General features: G+C 48.4%; 1 protein-coding gene and 1 long non-coding RNA gene across 6 annotated transcripts in view; one reads left to right on the top strand and one right to left on the bottom strand.

The window, feature by feature from the left end:
• Window positions 1-12,568: 12,568 nt before the first annotated feature.
• LOC141408060 (uncharacterized) lies at window positions 12,569-16,129 on the bottom strand. The gene is made up of 2 exons (XR_012420257.1): window positions 15,448-16,129; window positions 12,569-12,815 (listed from the first exon to the last, which is right to left on the bottom strand). It is a non-coding gene; the product is annotated as an uncharacterized lncRNA (long non-coding RNA).
• Window positions 15,923-18,188, top strand: part of GALNT6 (polypeptide N-acetylgalactosaminyltransferase 6) — a 41,173-nt gene continuing 38,907 nt past the window's right edge. For 4 of the 5 annotated variants that reach the window (XR_012420255.1, XR_012420256.1, XM_005570889.5 and 1 more), the window contains exon 1: window positions 15,923-15,985. The gene's annotated coding sequence lies outside the window, so the exon portion shown is untranslated. Of the gene's footprint in view, window positions 15,986-16,645; window positions 16,734-18,188 lie in introns of all 5 variants that reach the window. The other variant, XM_045365275.3, reaches the window with a different exon arrangement.

The raw sequence follows: 18,188 nt of genomic DNA, 5'->3' as shown, positions 1-18,188 counted from the left end.
ATCTCTAAAAAACGAAAAAGCAGCCGGGCACGGTGGCTCACGCTTGTAATCCCAGCACTTTGGGAGGCCGAGGCAGGTGGATCACCTAAGGTCGGGAGTTCAAGACCAGCCTGACCAACATGGGGAAACCCCGTCTCTACTAAAAATACAAAATTAGCTGGGGTGGTGGCACATGCCTGTAATCCCAGCTACTCGGGAGGCTGAGGCAGGAGAATCGCTTGAACCCGGGAGGCGGAGGTTGCGGTGAGCCGAGATCGCGCCATTGCACTCCAGCCTGGGCAAAAAGAGCGAAACTCTGTCTCAAAAAAAAAAAAAAAAAAAAAAAAACGAAAAAGCAAGCAAGCAATTTATGTTGAAATTTAATCTCTAATGCAACAGTATTAGTGGTAGTCCTTTAGAGGATGATTAGGCCATGAAGGCTCCTCCCGTCAGTCAAGTTGCCCTTCCGCCTCCCTCCATGCCAGGACATAGCAACAAGGCACCATCTTGGAAGCGGAGAGCAGCCCTCACCAGACACCAAGCCTGCCAGCACCCTGATCTTGGACTTAGCCTCCAGACTGAGAAATAGATTTCGTTGTTTACCGATTTCCCTGTCTCAGGCATTTTGTTACAGCAGCCCAAATGGAGTAAGATACACCCCCAGGAATAAAATACCACTGCAGTATCCACTTCCTTTCACAGGCCTCAAACGCTGCCCGGCTTCTGCAGGGAGGACTGCCTGGCCTAGCCTGGCTCCTCCTCAGTAGCTGCCATGCCCTGCTGCAATGAGCCCTACCAGCCAGAGCCAAGTTCCCCTCAACACTAGTAACCCCAGGGATCTGGGGGAGAGGGTGAAACCTCAGAGGGCCACAGACCTGGTATCACTGCATGTGGGGCCTGGAGCACTAAATTATGAGGAATAACAGGGGCATGTTATTTACTCCCCAAATTGTGGGGGCCACCAATGTCACACAAATGCCCTTTACTCTATTTGTGTCTCTCCCACTTACCTACCTGGCAAACTTCTACTCATTCATCACCAACCAGGTCATGTCACCTCTTCTAAATCCTTCTGAAGCAGCAAGTGAATTTAGCCACTTCCCTCTTCATGCCACCACTGGGCCTCCTACATACACCCCTTTGTTACACATTCATATCACATTCTAGAGTGACTGTGCTGGAGACTGGAAGCTCCTTACAGATAGGGACCAGGTCTTTCTTGTCTTTCTCCCTAGTACCTAACACTCTACCCCACATCAACAATGCTTTATGGCTTCCACAGTGCTTTCAAATGCATTAACCTTTCCAACTGTGAATAGACTTACAATGTTATTTATACCAGGCCAAAATCTCTCCCTTGGGATAATTTTACTTGCAGTTGGTGATCTCCCTCATTAGACAAAGACGTCCTGAGAGTGAAAGACTAGCTCTTTGCCCTCCTCTGGTCCTAACCCCACTTACACAGAAGTAAATGCAACTACAGCTGCTGCTACAGCTGCTGCTACAGCTGCCTCTGCCCATGTGGCTACCACCACATTTGCTACTGTTGGGATACTATCAAGGAAATGCCCTGATAACCCCATTACATCACCTCTCTGGTGTGTTTGTCCTGTGTATCTCCAGGGAACCAGACAGTCCAATTTGTTTAATGCCACATGATCTGCTGCACTCACACCCTATTTTACAGCCTTAATCTAATTGATTATAGGCATCATTACATGGCTCTGTTTTTCTGAAAAACAAGTCACCTCTTATGTGCGGTATTTGATGATCATCACTCTCCTAGTTGACAAAGGCTGGAACTTTTTACATCTCTTTTCTAGTAATAGATAATATTTCTTCCTGGAATGAATTGAAAACCTTAATAATGTTTATAACCTTTGACCTGGTAAATTTCATCCTAGAAGTTTATCCTAAGAAAACGGCCACGGGGTCCTGCAGGCATGGTGGCTCATGCTTATAATCCCAGCACTTTGGAAGGCCCAGGTGGGAGGATTGCTTGAGGCCGGGAGTTTGAGACCAGTCTGGGAAACATAGCAAGACCCTGTCTCTACAAAGAAAAGAAAAAGAAAGAAAATGGCCATAGATGAACATAAACGGGGTTTACAGCAGCATTATTTATATGTAATGGGGGAGACCCCCACTGGGGAATTTGGGTGCAACCTCTTCAAAGCAAACATGAGGGACAGGATTAGGCACAGAACATCAACAGGCTTAAGCCTAATGGTGTAATGAAGCAGAGAAATGGTGACCTCCCCAGTGCTCAGAGGGAATGAGGTACAGTATGTCCTGAAGCGCTTGGAATAGGCCAGATACTAACCAGCCTCTTGCCTCTCAATTCTTGGGATCACCTTTTCTCCCAAGGGGAAACTTTCCAGTTTCCTGGTCTTCCAAGATCTTCAAGACCTGCCTGGAAACTGCATGGTTCAAGGGCCTCTCATAGGATAAAGCCTACAAGGATGGGCCGTCCCTCCCTTCCAATCCCATGTGTTCCCACCTCCCGAGTGTGAGTCACCACCCAACTCCCTTCCTCTGCTCCCTGGAGAGTCAGACCATCATTTCCTAAGCTTTTCTTTCTCTCTGCTTCTTCTCTGCCAGACCTGGGTTTTTATGAACAGACAGCCCTTTTACCTCAAGTCCTTTCACCCTCTTATAGCAGTAACTCAATCCAGTGTATCATATTATTTATTAATCAGATTATTTTGGTTGAAAGTGACAAAAACACACTTAAACAAATTTCAACCAAAACAAGAAAAAAATAAGGAAAGGAAAAAAGAGAGAAAAGAAAAGAGAAGGAAAGAAAGCAGGGAAGGAGGGAGAAAGCAAAGAAAGTGGAAGAAGGGAGAAGTCTAGGGATAAATGACTTCAGGTACAGCAGGATCCAGGAGTCCAAAAGATATCACTGGAGTCCTCTCATTCTTTATCTTTCTCTGCTTTCTCAGCGTTGGCTTCACGGTCAAGTTGACTCTCCTGCCTCATGTAATCGCAAAGAGGATCACGAGCCACCCTAAACATACAGACTTCCCATCCAACGATCCCATCAGTGGTCATGTGGGGGTGGGGGAGAAAAGACAGGGAGAGGAGTTCATCTTTTTTGCTTGCTCTAGGGAATGTCTCAGAGAAGGCTCTGAGTGGCCTGGCTTGGGTAACATGCCTAACCCTAAACCAATCACTGTGGCTACAAGATTACAGATTCACCTGGCTGCTACTGGGGACTGAGGAGGGCCTCATCTGAATTTCATGGACTAAGAATCAAAGGTTGTTCCCTAAACGATGCTAAAGGAAAAAGCAGGTTCGGCCGGGCGTGGTGGCTCAAGCCTGTAATCCCAGCACTTTGGGAGGCCGAGACAGGCGGATCACGAGGTCAGGAGATCGAGACCATCCTGGCTAACACGGTGAAACCCCGTCTCTACTAAAAAATACAAAAAACTAGCTGGGCGAGGTGGCGGGCGCCTGTAGTCCCAGCTACACGGGAGGCTGAGGCAGGAGAATGGTGTAAACCTGGGAGGCGGAGCTTGCAGTGAGCTGAGATCCGGCCACTGCACTCCAGCCTGGGCGGCAGAGCAAGACTCCGTCTCAAAAAAAAAAAAAAAAAAAAAAGAAGCAGGTTCTTTGTACTCAACTGCCCTGTCCCAATCTCTGCCTTTCCTTGTACATAGTCAAGCTCCCCAGCCTCTCTTGCATTTGGTCGGGAGTCAACTTCCACAGATTGACAATTTTATGCTCAACAGGCAGCCCAGGGTTCCAAATCCATCCAACACCTTCATGTCGCTCCCAATGTCCTATTTGCGTATGCTCTTGTGTTGCAGCAAGCAGCAACAGCGGCTGCACGGTAAGAGTCCTATGATTTTCTCACAAGTCTGACTTCACCCTGAGTGAAGCCTACTTCCCTTGCCTACTCTAAGGCAGAGATCACCGTGCCAGGCCCCAAGCAGAAATGGAAACTCCAGGTCCCTGCAGCCACTGCCACCACCTGTGGTTGTGCAGCTTGTGTGCCTTGTACACACTTAGCTTGTCAAGCAAGCATCCTAATGTATAGCTTTGCATCTGCCCAACAGAAAGGATGCCTTTTAGTTATGCACACAAGGCTCCCTGTAGGCTAGCAACCGCCCTGTCTATGGCAAAGGTACAGATAAGGAATGATTGCCCCAAGGCTGACGTGGGAAGAATCTCAAGGCTTAGACTTTAGACCTGGGTGACATGGCTTGATTGACATAATTAATGCCGGGTGTTAAATAAAACAGGTGTTCTTATTCCTTCTTGGTGCCATGTGGCTGGGGTATAAAGGCAGTGAACCTGCAGTTCTGTGCTCCTTCAGTCTGGCAAACATCTTTCTCCCCGCACTGAATGGTAACATCGCCAGACTCTGAGGGGTGCTTCTCTGGGAGTTGACATAAGAGGCCATGGGAAGCAGCAGCCACCCACCCAAATGTACCCTTGTTTCATTTCTATCCTGTGCACTGCTTTCAGCTGCTTTGGAAGTAAACCTAAAATGAAAGAACTTTGAGCAGGATCCAAGTGGCCATTCTTGCCCACCCTCAAACCCAGGCCAAATTTCATGATTCAGCCAAGCTCATCAACAGGCTGTCGTGGCTCCTGCCCAAACTCAGGAAATGAGTAAGTAACGCTTTCTGGTGGAGTAACAGGCACATATCAAGAAACTCACATGTTGGCTCCACGGATCCTTCTGTTCAGGCTTGAGTGGCCACAACTCAGTAGAGTTCAGGTATCCTGGGTCTCCCTGCAGGTAGTGAGGAGTGCCTCTGTGGTTGTTGCTGTTGTTCTTGTTGAACACAGAGCATGTATTATGTTCCGAGCACTGTTTTGAGCAGTATACATCTATTATCTTAAAACAGACTCTATATAATTGTCCTTTAAAAAAAATGAAAACAGGCTAAACAACTTACCCATGACTACACAACTGCCAGCTAACTGGGGGACTTCATGCAGCGATTCTCAGAGTCTCTCCTTTCACTGGGGGGGATTCTGTCAGGGACCCCCAGTACTATACTGAGACATGCCTCTCCCATAGCATCTGGGCGTAAGGGATGATGCTGTAAAGAACAGAATAAGTGACAAGCACCCCCAGAAGACACCCGTCTTTGCCCATCACTGGCAAGGAGAGTGGAATCACCTTACTACACATAGATTAATTGCAAAGGAATCAATAAATGCCTAGGAGTCAACTACTCTGACCACTTTAGCTTTCATTTTTTATTTTTTGAGACAGAGTTTCACTCTTGTACCCCAGGTTGGAGTGCAACAGCACGGTCTCCGCTCACTGCAACCTCCACTTCCCAGGTTCAAAAGATTCTCCTGCCTCAGTCTCCCAAGTAGCTGGGATTACAGGTGCACACCACCACGCCCAGGTCATTTTTTTATTTTTAGTAGGAACAGGGTTTCACCATGTTGGCCAGGCTGGTCTCAAACGCCTGACCTCAGGTGATCCACGTGCCTCAGCCTCCCAAACTGTTGGGATTACAGGCATGAGCTGCTGTGCCAGGCCTCACTTTAGCCTTGAAATTTAACACCTGTGGGTTCATCAGGGTAGCAAATGCCAGGACAGGATAACACATTACAGAGCCCATCGCGGTTTTGAAAGTCCAGTCTCAAGTTCAGCCCAGCAGGGCTTCTTCTCCCTCTTTTCTTAAGGCATCCTAGCTTTGCACCCCTTAAATCACTCGATGGTGTTGCAAACCTGGCCTGGTTGCCCTTCAACAGTAGCTGAATCCCGGGATATTCCAAGTCTTGATGTTCAGTGAGTGAAGCCAATATCTTTTCAAAGTCTGAGCTCACCCCCTGTTGTAACAATATATGCCTGTCATATCTTACTCTACTCTTGCAGAACACACGTGTATCAAGGCATCACTTCAGGTCTGCTTCTCCTGGTGGTTAAGATATGAAGGGGCCTGGCACCGTGGCTCATGCCTGTAATTCCAGCACTCTGGGAGGCTGAGGGAGGAGGATCACTTAAGCTCAGACATTTGAGACCAGTCTGGGCAACAAAAGGAGATCCCATCTCTACAAAAAAAAAAAGAAAAAGAAAGAAAAATCAGCTGGGTGTGCTTGCACATGCGTGTAGTCCCAGCTACTCAGGGGGCTGAGGTGGGACGATTGCTTGAGCCTGGGGAGGTTGAGGCTGCAGTGAGGAGTTGATATGGGAGGGGGACAGGGAAGTGCCGGGAAGGGAAGGGCGTGGTCCCTGGCTGGGGCTCCACCGCCAGGCCTGTGCCCATGGACCTAGGTGAGGACAGACGTTTCTGTTTTCATGCCCAGATGTTGCATTTCCGAAGACCACTGTGGCCCACCACAGCCCTATCCTGTGCCTATAAAAACCCCGAGACCCTAGCGGGCAGAGACACAAGCGGCTGGACGTCGAGAGGACCAGATCAGCGGAGGAACAGAACGCACAGGCAGCTGGACATCGAGAGGAATACACCCGTGGAAGAGCATACCAACTTGCACTGGCAGACGCGGGCACGGCAGGCCATGGGCCCAGGGAAAGACATAGAGTTTGCCCGGGGCAGTCAGAGGAGAGCCCAGCTGCTGAGCGGCCCAACTCAAGGGAAAACCTTCTCCACTCCATCTCCCTTCTGGCTCCCCTATCTACTGAGAACTACTTGAACTCAATAAAACCTTGCACTCATTCTCCAAGCCCACGTATGATCTGATTTTTCTGGTACACCAAGGCAAGAACCCGGGATACAGAAAACCCTCTGTCCTCGCAATAAGGCAGAGGGTCTAATCCAGTTGGTTAGCACAGCCGCCTTTAGACAGCAAAACTAAAAGAGCAACCATCCTGGCTAACCCGGTGAAACCCCGTCTCTACTAAAAAATACAAAAACTAGCCGGCGAGGTGGCGGGCGCCTGTAGTCCCAGCTACTCGGGAGGCTGAGGCAGGAGAATGGCGTGAACCCGGGAGGCGGAGCTTGCAGTGAGCTGAGATCCGGCCACTGCACTCCAGCTTGGGCGACAGAGCGAGACTCCGTCTCAAAAAAAAAAAAAAAAAAAAAAAAAACTAAAAGAGCACACAGTAGCACACGCCCACTGGGGCTTCAGGAGCTGTAAACACTAACTGGCAACAGAGCAACACTCATCTCAAATAAACAACAACAAAATACATGTTGGCACTGTCCAAAGGTAGATGCTGCCGTGGGATCGGAACCCCACAACCTGCCCATCTGTATGTTCCATAGAGATTTCAGCAGCCGGGCCCTAAAGAAGTGAGCCGCTCCCTTTGTTGCACTCCCTGTGAGGGGGACGAGGGACTCTTTCCCGTTTCACTGTGACGGTGCCACTGCACTCCAGCCTGGGCAACAGAGTGAGACCCTGTCTCAAAATAAAAATAAAAAAGAAAAAGAATTATATATGTGTATATAAAGGAGTTCATTCACACTCCTCTCAAGTACTGCTGGAAAAAAGTTATGTCATATAAACAAACTAGACAATCTATACCCCTAGTCATCTTTTCCATTGAATGGTTAAAGGGTTCACAGACCCCTGAGGTGTTCTAGGGTATCCCATCAAACTGATATAACTCCATGGGCAACTTTGAGTGTGTTTTGTGTTTTGTGTTTTTTCCTCACTGACCATGTCACTCCTCCCCAAACAACAGCATCAAATACCACCAACTCCCCGCCTGGCAGTGGGTCCCAACTCTGAGAAAACCTATACACATTACAATTGTACGTGACTATTTTGCCCACTACCACAGTGGGGGATTTAAAGGTCTTCACTGATAGTAGCTCTTCAAAGAGTTTCTGTAAATTCCTGATTTCAAACAATAAAATCTATTTCAATCTGCCCTCAGCAAACATAACTCACATTCCATTCATGGAGAAAGAAAAGGTTATTCTACTTTAGGGCTTCCTTTGCAGTCTTTCCTCCTGATCTCTGGGTGGTTAGAAATCCTTGAGATCAAAGGCCTCGGGATTTATCTGCAGGTCCAGGTAGAACAAACCCAGGAGCAGGCCAGGGGGCAGTGATTGGCTCTGCGTGGCCTCTGCCCACTCCACCCACCACACCCAGGAGGAGGGACCACTTTGTACCTCCATGCTACCTTTGGACAGTACCAACATGGTGTTTTGTTTTTTTTTTTTTAGACGGAGTGTTGCCCTGTCACCAGACTGGAGTGCAGTGGCGCGATCTCAGCTCACTGCAACCTCCACCTCCTGGGTTCAAGCATTTCCCCTGCCTCAGCCTCCCAAGTAGCTGGGATTATAGACATGCGCCACCATGCCCAGCTAATTTTTTGTATTTTAGTAGAGACAGGGTTTCATCTGCCAATGAGTTATTCTATCACCTCTCCTTTACTTACAATCCAAAGCAATATTAATATCAGATATTAATATTAATAAATTTAATTTATTAATATTTGAAATATTTATTCATGTTTATTAATATTAAATTAAGATTTAATTTAATGAAATTTGTGATTTTTTTTCAAATGTCTAAGAAAACAGAAACTTCGGCCAGGTGCAGTGGTTCACGCCTATAATCCAACGCTTTGGGAGGCCGAGGCAGGTGGATCACCTGAGGTCAGGAGTTCAAAACCAGCCTGACCAACATGATGAAACCCTATCTCTACAAAAATACAAAAATTAGTCGAGTGTGGTTGCGCACACCTGTAATCCGAGCTACTCCAGAGGCTGAGACAGGAGAATCGCTTGAACCTGGGAGGCAGAGGTTGCAGTGAGCCGAGATCACGCCACCACACTCCAGCCTGCGTGACAGAGTGAGACTCCATCTCAAAACAAACAAACAAACCAAAAAAAAAAGGGGGGGGGGAAGAAAACAGAAACTTCTCTGTTTTTAGGGGAAGATAACAGGTTTTGCTTTTAGCTGGAGGACTGTTTGCTTTGCGGAGTTAGTTTATAGCCCCTTTTATTACTTCTCTTTGGGCAAAACAACTGTCAGATTGAAATCCAATTAACTGTTTCAGAAGGTTAAATGTGCATATGTTTCTTTTTTTAAAGAGATATTAAATAAGAAATCACAATTTTGAACAGAAAAAGTTCTCACAGCAAAATTTTATAAGCATTTGGATGTTTTATTCATTGCAATTATGAAATTCCTCTATTGTGAAAGGCACAGACAGATCTTGGGCACTTGATTGCTTTTAAGGAGATGATCTTGTGTGATTTAAGTAGAAAGTCTATAGTTACAGTTTGACAATCCCATATGTCTCCCAAGAGAGGAAAATGTATTAATGTATTATTAGGAGGCTTCGGTTATACAAAAGACTGACCAAGAGTCTCCTAAAATAGATAATATAAAATGCCAAGGAAACATTTTAACAAGAGCTGTAAAGATTAGGAAGACAGAGCGCTAGAAAACTTTTCTGAGGATCATAAACTAGAGACTTGAATAAATGGAAAGACAGATTTGCAGAAAGTAGTGCTCAGACTGCAGTTACAGGGACCTGCTGTGCTTACAAACTTCTCACTTATAAAAATAAGGATACTCGGGCTGGACACAGTTGCTCACGGCTTTAATCCAAGCACTGTGGGAGGCCGAGGTGGGTGGATCACTGGAGCTCAGGAGTTTGAGACCTCCTGGGCTCAACAGATCCTCTCACCTCAGCCTCCTCCTGAGTAGCTGGGACTATAGGCACACACCACCATGCCTGGCTCATTTTTGTATTTTTTATAGGGACAGGGGTCTCACTATGTTGCCCAGGCTGGTCTCGAACTCCTGGACACAAGCAATCTTCACGTCTTAACCTCCCAAAGTGCTAGGATTACAGGCATGATCCAACACTGCTAAGTTATAACACCATTAATTTAAGATACATACCAATTTCAGAAATGTTAAAGATTTTTAAAAATGCATCTTAGAATTGATGAAATACATATGTACACATAAATCATATATGCATAGAAAAAGAGCAGACTATCATACCAAAATAGCAACATTGGTTATCTCTAGGTAACATAATTATGGATAACTTGTCTTCTTTTTTGTGATTTTCTGTGCATCTGAAATTTTGCATATTGAAAATGTGATATTTGGATCATTAGAAAAAATAATATATTCCCCATCCCACCTGACTCTTTCAACCCTTCTCCCTGTCTCTTATTTTCCTCTCTATTCTCTTTGGGTTCTTTGTCCAGGTCCCAATCCAATGCCATGCTGAGCCAAACTGGAGCTTGAGGCAAAAGGGAAAATATAAGCTCCTGGCTTTAAGGCAAGCAAACTAATTAGTCATGTTTTCAAAACTAACTGTTTTGCTTATTTCATTTTGAATTGTGAGATTGCCACATTTGACAATTTCCCTTGACCAAGTGATGATCTTAAATAAATTATAATTAACTAAGGCTGAAGTAAAATCATAATAAATTCCATTTTGGAATAAATAAAGTGTTTAAAGTAATGCTGTGAGTTTTAATACACCTATGCTTCAAGTTTTCAATGTTTTTTCAACTAATTTAATGCTCTAGGAAAAAATAGCCATTTTAAAAATACAGAAAAATATGTATGAGGGTAGATATTTTTCTTTTTTCCTTAGGCTGCAATATGACTTAGGAGGAAACTATTCTTTTTTTCTCTTTTTTTTTTTTTAAATAAAGATGGGATCTCACTGTGTTGCCCAGGCTGGTCACAAACTCCTGCGCTCAAGTGATCCTCTTGTCTCAGCTTCCCAAAGTGCTGGAATTACAGACATGAGCCACCATGCCCAGATGATTCTTTATTTTAAATTTTTGATACTTTGTCCATCACTGACTTTTTGCATTAATTTTGATGTTTTTTAAAATATTGCATTAAAGTATTACTTATCTTGGTTACTGAGTTTTTTGCTGTCCCCTTAAATTTTGCACTCGAGAAGTGTCCTCGCTTGCCTTACCCTAGTCCTAGTCCTAGCCCTGCCCCTTCATAGTCCTTTTTACATCAGGCTCCCCTGACAAACTATGGGTGTCTGGATGAGAAAGATGGGATTTACTATCCTTGTATCTCCACACCTGACCTAGCGTAGAGGCTAGCACATGGAGCACTTTAACAGCATTTTACTGAAGGGAGGAATGGAGGAAGGAAAGAAGGAAAACAACTAATGATAATGGCTAACATCCAAATTTCAACTGGCTGCTTATTGTGTTTCAGACGCTGGGTTAAGCACTTTGCTTATTTAATCTAACAACCCAATCATAAAAATCCCATATCCATTTTACAGATGCGGAAACTGAGGCACACAGAAATGGGTGAATTGTAGCGCATGAGTGATTATGGCAGAACTAGGAGCAGCTCTGCTTGGGTTCCCTAAAACGTTTGTTGCTTTGACTGTTTTTCTCCTGAGCATGCGAATGAGATGAGGAGTAACTGTGAATATGGAGGAAAGAAGTAGAGCAGCAGATGTAATTTAGAAGACCAAACTCTCACACGTTCACATGTTATCTCACCTGAACTTCATTAACAACCCTAGGTCTCATTAACTGCACTTTACAGATAAGAAACACAGAGGTAGGGAGGGAGTGGGAGACTCCCTTGTTTCCCTCAGGGTACGGGAGAGTGAAATGAGAGGTAATGATAGGAGAGGGGGAGGTTGACCAGCTGGCCTCCCATCTAACCTCCTTGGCAAGTTCACAGCATCCCCTGCACACTCCCGTAGCTAAGTGGAGCCAGCACCTCCCGCTGAAAGGCAGGTCTCCCTCACTCTGCCCCACCCAGAGGTGGGTATCCCCTCATCGGGGACCCTGTGGAAGGAACAGTCTAGATAAGGGCCAGGGCTGGTGTCAACGGCCTGGCAGAGCTGCCTTGTCACGCTTCCACTGTTCTGCTCCCTTCCAGATTTCCTGCCTTACAGGGAGAACCCCCTTGACGCAGGCTCATGTGAAAAGTGAAACTCAGAACACCCAAAACCCGAATCTAAAACAGCCAAGAAGTAAATATAAGATTGTGAGAAAAAAAAAGAAATTCACAGGACTTCCTGAGAAGGGGTCATCCCGGGTCTTTGCAGCTAAGAGAATCTGGACATGTCCTGCAGAAGCGCTTATGGGAACTCTCAGTCATGAATATGTATGGGACCTTGGACCCAAGGTTTCTGGAGATAGAGACAATGTCTAGAGAGGTCGGAAATGGAGCTTTCACTGTATACATTTTCATAGTGCCTGACTTCTTACCATGTGCATATATAACTTTTTCATTTTTATTTTCCATTTCATTTATATATAACTTTTTCATTTACAGAAACCCATTTTTTATTGTTGTTGTTGTTGTTTTTTTTCCAGAGACAGGGTCCTGCTCTGTTGCCCAGACTGGAATGTAGCGTTGCAATCATAGCTTACCGCAGCCTCTAACTCGTAGGCTCAAGCAATCCTCCCACCTCAGCCTCCAAAGTAACTGGGACCACAGGCACATGCCAACACACCCAGTTAATTTTTTTATTTTCATTTTTTCATAATCATATATTTTTTTAAACTTTTAGGTTCAGGAGTACATGTCCAGGTTTGTTACATGGGTAAATTGCATGTTACAAGGGTTTGGTGTACAGATTATTTTGTCATCCAGGTAATAAGCATAGTACCCAATAGGTAGTTTTTTGATCCTCTCCTTCTTCCCACCCTCCACCCTCAAGTGGGCCCCCATGTCTGTTGTATTTTTATTTTTTGTAGAGACAGGGTCTCGCTGTGTCAGGCTGAACTCAAACTCGCGGCTTCAAGCGATCTCCCACCTCAGCCTCCCAAAGTGCTGGGATTACAGGTGTGAGCCACCACCCCCAGCCCGAAAAACCATTTTTCGAAAGTTGCCTGCACCAGCGGAGACTGAGGTTGCAGTCCCTCTTCTGTGGTGGCTCATCTGCAAACCTTCCTGGCATGGTGGAGAGGAAGCCTGCACCGTCCTTCCTGTTAGGAGAGAACAGCGCAGTGCATGACACATTAGGGGTGGGTCACACATCCTGCGAACTACATGCACCTCCAAATTAGGCAGCTAATTATTCTGAGGATTCCAAGTCACGTTTAAAATCAGTGTCAGCTGAAGTAAAATCAGATGAGTAATGCAAACACACATTCTGGAATGCAAAACACACAACGCAGACTGCTGCTACTTCTTGGGAAGCTGGGCCCGGGCCTCTCAGGAGCTCCAGGCTGGGGGTAATGGTCATGACCCTGTCCTGGGAAGGAATAGGGACCATTCACCTCAGGTTAGGTTGGGTCCTGACGAAGGTGCCGGACTCAGGTCAGGATCACACAACCCCTGGGGGTCAGAGGGCAGAGGTGGAGGAAGGACAGAGCAAAGACAGTAGGTCGGACCTGTACAGGGAGTGTTCAGACCCAAGAAGAGAGACATGAGGGGCAGCATCCCACAGTCTTCCACAGGAAGTGCCCTCCTTCTGAGAAAGACAGCTGTCAAGTAAGGCACATGACAAGAATAGAAGCAGCTGGGGCAGTGAGTTGGAATCAGAGTCCAGAGGGTCGACGGAGGGGCTAAGGGATGCTCAAGGAAGCTCTGTAGAAAGTCTCTCTGGAGCTTAAAGCCCACAGCCTGGAATGTGAAAGGAAGGGAGTTGGTGGAAGGCTGCTTAGAGTTGGGGGAGTTGGGCACCATGCCAAAAGTGAGCGGATGCCCCCCTTTCTACTCCCGGGAGAATGTCCATCCTTCACGTCACTCTGATCACGTGTGGCTGGGCAAGTTCTTCTTCTCCACACTCTGCTGGCCTTCTTTCCTGACTCCATCAAAGAACACCTCACCTTCTGAATAGCTCAACCCTACCTTGGAGTCTCAGGTTAGAAAAAAGATTACTTTCTTCATTCACCTGTTAACATCCAGATGGCTTCCCTACCTTTCCCAGTGCGTGTCAGAACTGTCTTCTTGCTAGGATCTACTCACTCATGCTCCTGCTCCCAGGTCTTAGGGTCTTAGAAATACAAATTCACGGGCCGGGCGCGGTGGCTCAAGCCTGTAATCCCAGCACTTTGGGAGGCCGAGACGGGCGGATCACGAGGTCAGGAGATCGAGACCATCCTGGCTAACACGGTGAAACCCTGTCTCTACTAAACATACAAAAAACAAGCCGGGCGAGGTGGCGAGCGCCTGTAGTCCCAGCTACTCGGGAGGCTGAGGCAGGAGAATGGCGTGAATCTGGGAGGCGGAGCTTGCAGTGAGCAGAGATCCGGCCACCGCACTCCAGCCTGGGTGACAGCGCGAGACTCCGTCTCAAAAAAAAAAAAAAAAGAAAAGAAATACAAATTCACGGCTGGAGTTGGTGGCTCATGCCTCCAATCCCAGCACTCTGCAAGGCCGAGGCAATAGGATGGCATGGCCCAGGAGTTTGAAACCAGCCTGGGCAACATGGCAAAACTCCCTCTCTACAAAAAATACAAAAGTTAGCCAGGCATGGTGGCATGCATCTGTGGAGGCTGAAGCAGGAGAACAGCTTGAGTCCGGAGGTCAAGCCTGCAGTGAGCCATGATAGCTCCACTGCACTCCAGCCTGGGCAGTAGAGCAAGAAAAGAAAGAGAAGAAGAGAAAGAGAGAAACAGAGAAAAAGAAGGAAATAAAGAGAAAGAAGGAAAGAGAGAGAGAGAGAAAGAGAGAAAGGAGAGACAGGGAGAGAAAGAAAGAAAAGAAAAAAAGTAAAAGAAAAGAAAAAAAGAAAAAAAAAGGAGGGAGGCTGGGCAGCAGACCCTGAGGAAGAAAGAAAAGAGAAAGAGACAAATTTATTTAAATATCAAAACAAAAGAGAAACTGAACTACTGGTAGAAGTTTCCACCATAGAAAGTTTTCAAATTATTGGCTATTTGGAGTCATGCGCCCCCCTTCTCTGTTGCTAAGGCCCCAGAAGATTGCCGCACACGAGGCAGCACCGAAGAGCACCAGTGAGCAGCACGGGCCCTGGCGGGGTAATTCCCAACACCGGCTTAGAAGGCGGGTTTACCAGGATTCTCATTCCAGCCCTGCCACTAATTGTTCAGGGTTCTCATCGAGCATGCACAGGAATCACCCTGAGGGCTTTTAAAAACACAAATCGCTAGGCCTAAGCCGAGTTTTGGAATATTTAGGTCTGGGGTTGGGCCCATTTCTTTTTTTCTTTTTGAGACGGAATCTCGCTCTGTCTCTAAGCTGGAGTGCAGTCGTGTGATCTCGGCTCACTGCAACCTCCCTCTCCCGGGTTCAAGCGATTCTCCCGCCTCAGCCTCCCGAGTAGCTGGGATTGCAGACGCCCGCCACTACGCCCAGCTAATTTTTTGTATTTTTAGTAGAGACGGGGTTTCATCATGTTGGCCAGGCTGGTCTCGAACTTCTAGCCTTGTGATCCGCCCGCCTCGGCCTCCCAGAGTGCTGGGATTGCAGGCATAAGCCACCGCGCCCGGCCAAAAGTTCTAAAAAGTTGTCAGGTGATTCTGACTGGCGCTGCTGGTGCCGGGGGGCGGGGGGGTCCCGCTTTGAGAAACACCCTCTGCTGTGTGAGCAGCTGCCTCCTCAGTACATTCGGAATAATAGTAGTTATTAAAGTTTGCTGGGGCTGGGATTCACCTGATGCCTGGCACTTGGAGCCCTTGGCACAGTTCATGGCACACGGAATACGAGCTCTTGTTGGATGGAGCGCAAATGAGAAGCAAGCCTGGGGCAGGACCCCGGGGCCCATGGCCGCCTAGCTGCGTTTCCCCTCCCGGGCAGGCCTCCGGGCTCCGAGCGCTCCGGGCGGGCGCGCAGCACATTCCGGTTCCATGCACGCGCCGCCCGCGGCTCTGCTAATGCCTGTCGTCTTTGGGGTGACTTGGACCCTCCAATCTTTTTCCGTGCTGAAAGCCTGGCCGCAGAGACCGCAACCCCGGGGCAGGCTGAGACGCAGAGAAGCCGGGGCGCTCCTCTGCCCGTCTGCCTGGAGTTCCCGGGCCCGCAGCACGCTGGGGACACAGCGGGAGCCGCTGCACCTGGCCCGGGAGGGGCGGGGCGGGCGCGTTCGGGCAGCTGGGGGAGGTCCCGCACCGGCCCCACCCTCCCGGCCGTCCGGTGGGGAAGCCCGGGAGCGGCTCCGCGGCGCGGCTGCGGCTCTGCCTCGGCGCGACAGGTAAGCGGCAGAAGGAGCCCGCGACCCTCTCCCCGGGAGGGTTCCCCTGAGTTCTCCGATTGCTTGGACTTCCCTCCGGCGGAGCTCGCTTCTGCCGAGTCCTCGCTCTCAACTCCTCCTCCGCCAGCCTTCGCCTCTTCCTCTTCCTCCTCACCACCCCCGTCAGTAAAATGAAGGGGCTGGGCCAGGCTGGTCCCTCCTGCCTTCGCTCTCTGCTGGTCGCGGTGGCCTCTAGCTCCTCCCTCGGTAGGACCCCCCTCCACCTTGGCGCTTACGAGATGAATGAGGAGCCCAGGCCTCTGGAACTTGGAGGGGTGAGAGGGGGACCAGCCAGAGCCAGGGCTCCACACCCTCTTCCCCTCACCCATCCACGCCCTGCATTCCTTCTGTGCCCCGTCTCCCCAGGTCGGGCCACCCCATGTGCTTTGGTAAGGCATCTCTTCCAGAGAGGTTTACTCCTGCCCTGCCACGTTGCGCCAGAGCAGAAGGGGACAGCGAGGAGAAGCCTCGCTGGTGGAGATCGGTCTGATCCTTGCTTGGTTGGTTCCCTCCCGAGCCTGGGGGCTTTTGGGGGTGGGGAGGGATCTGCCTCCTGCTGCGGGGAAATGGAATCTGTTGGGTGTTCATGACTGACTGTCACCGACTTCCCTATTTCCTCAGTTGTTCAGATTCCCAGGCTGACAAAAAGGAGAAACAGCTTTTACTTGCACTCAGGGCCAATCATCGCAGACCCAGACCTCTGCAGAGGGTAGGATGGGGCTCTTCTGTGTAAGGGTGTGGGGGGGCAGTCAGTTTGCCAGCAAAGCTTACAACAGAACCCTTCTAACAGCCGACAACCCATTGCAGCACTCTCAGAAAGGGTGTTAACTCTATGCTCTGAGCTCGCCCCCAGGCCCACACACAATTTACAGGCACTGGGTGAGGTTCATAGTTCTGGACGCACCAAAGAGCCTCGAGGACTTTTGCTCCTTTTACCAGAGATGTGTGTGCACCACACAGGACCTATTCTCTGCTCCAGACAGATGAGCTGTCTCCCTTCCCATCAAAGGAAAGGTTAAGAAGGATGAGACAGGCAAATTCATGTGATGACCAAAACCAGGTCAGGTGAGGGGTTCGTAATATGCTTTGGTTCCAGCCATGTGTGGTGGCTCACGCCTGTAATCCCAACACTTTGAGAGGCTGAGGCGGGTGGATCACCTGAGGTCAGGAGTTCGTAGACCAGCCTGGCCAACATGGCAAAACCCCATCTCCACAAAAAATACAAAAAATTAGCCGGGCGTGGTGGCAGGCGCCTGTAATTCCAGCTACTTGGGAGGCTGAGGCAGGAGAATTGCTTGAACCCGGGAAGGGGAGGTTGCGGTGAGTCGAGATCGCCCCATTGCGTTCCAGCCTGGGCAACAAGAGCAAAGCTCTGTCTAAAATAAAAGAGAGAGAGAGAGAGAAAGAAAGATGCTTTGATTCCAGTTGCCTAGCAGGAGCCAGTAGCATTGCAGGCATTTCCCTAGCTCCAGTTCCTTAATGGTGCCAGGCACTTTAGGAACCCAGAGGTAATCAGAGAAAGCTGCTTCCAGGGGCACCAGGGCAGAGAGCAGGACAGGACCCTCAAAAGAAAGAGGGAAGTGTGCAGGAGACTGGGCTGCTCAAGATGACTTCACCTCAGTAATGCTGCCCACAGTCCTACAGTGGGCAGAACAGCTGACTCCTACCCGTAGCAGCATGGAAGAGCTCAGGGCAGAGAAGGGGAGGCCCTGATGTGTCTCAGGTGCCCTGTGAGGTCAGAAACATATTAGCCCAAGTTCAGCTGGAAGAAGTGGGGACAGGGAATATGAGCATGAACTTAGTCTATGCAACCATTGCCTCGAACAGACCTCAGGACCAGAAGGAGCAGCTAACCCTAGGGCTGAGGGCCTCTCAGAGCAGGGAGGCAGTGAGTATCATGGAGGCAGGCAGCTGACTCAGCCCTGTCACTAACTTCGATGTATAACCTTAGCCAAACACATAAACACTCCCTGGGTGGGGAGCAAATGAGAAGGTGTATATGAAGTGTTTTGGCAAAGCTCCAAGCACCAGTCAAATGCAAGACAATGTGATGTCATAGTTAAGAGAGAGGGCTTTGGAGATGCATAGGCCTGAACGCAAATTCTGCCTCTGCTACGTTTCTAGCTGTGTGACCTTGGTCAAGTTACTTCACCTCCCTGTGCTT

This window comes from Macaca fascicularis, chromosome 11 (assembly GCF_037993035.2).
Source record: "Macaca fascicularis isolate 582-1 chromosome 11, T2T-MFA8v1.1".
In the NCBI taxonomy this organism is placed as follows: domain Eukaryota; kingdom Metazoa; phylum Chordata; class Mammalia; order Primates; family Cercopithecidae; genus Macaca; species Macaca fascicularis.
Note: the sequence above shows the minus strand (reverse complement) of the source record. Positions and strands in the feature narration are given on the sequence as shown.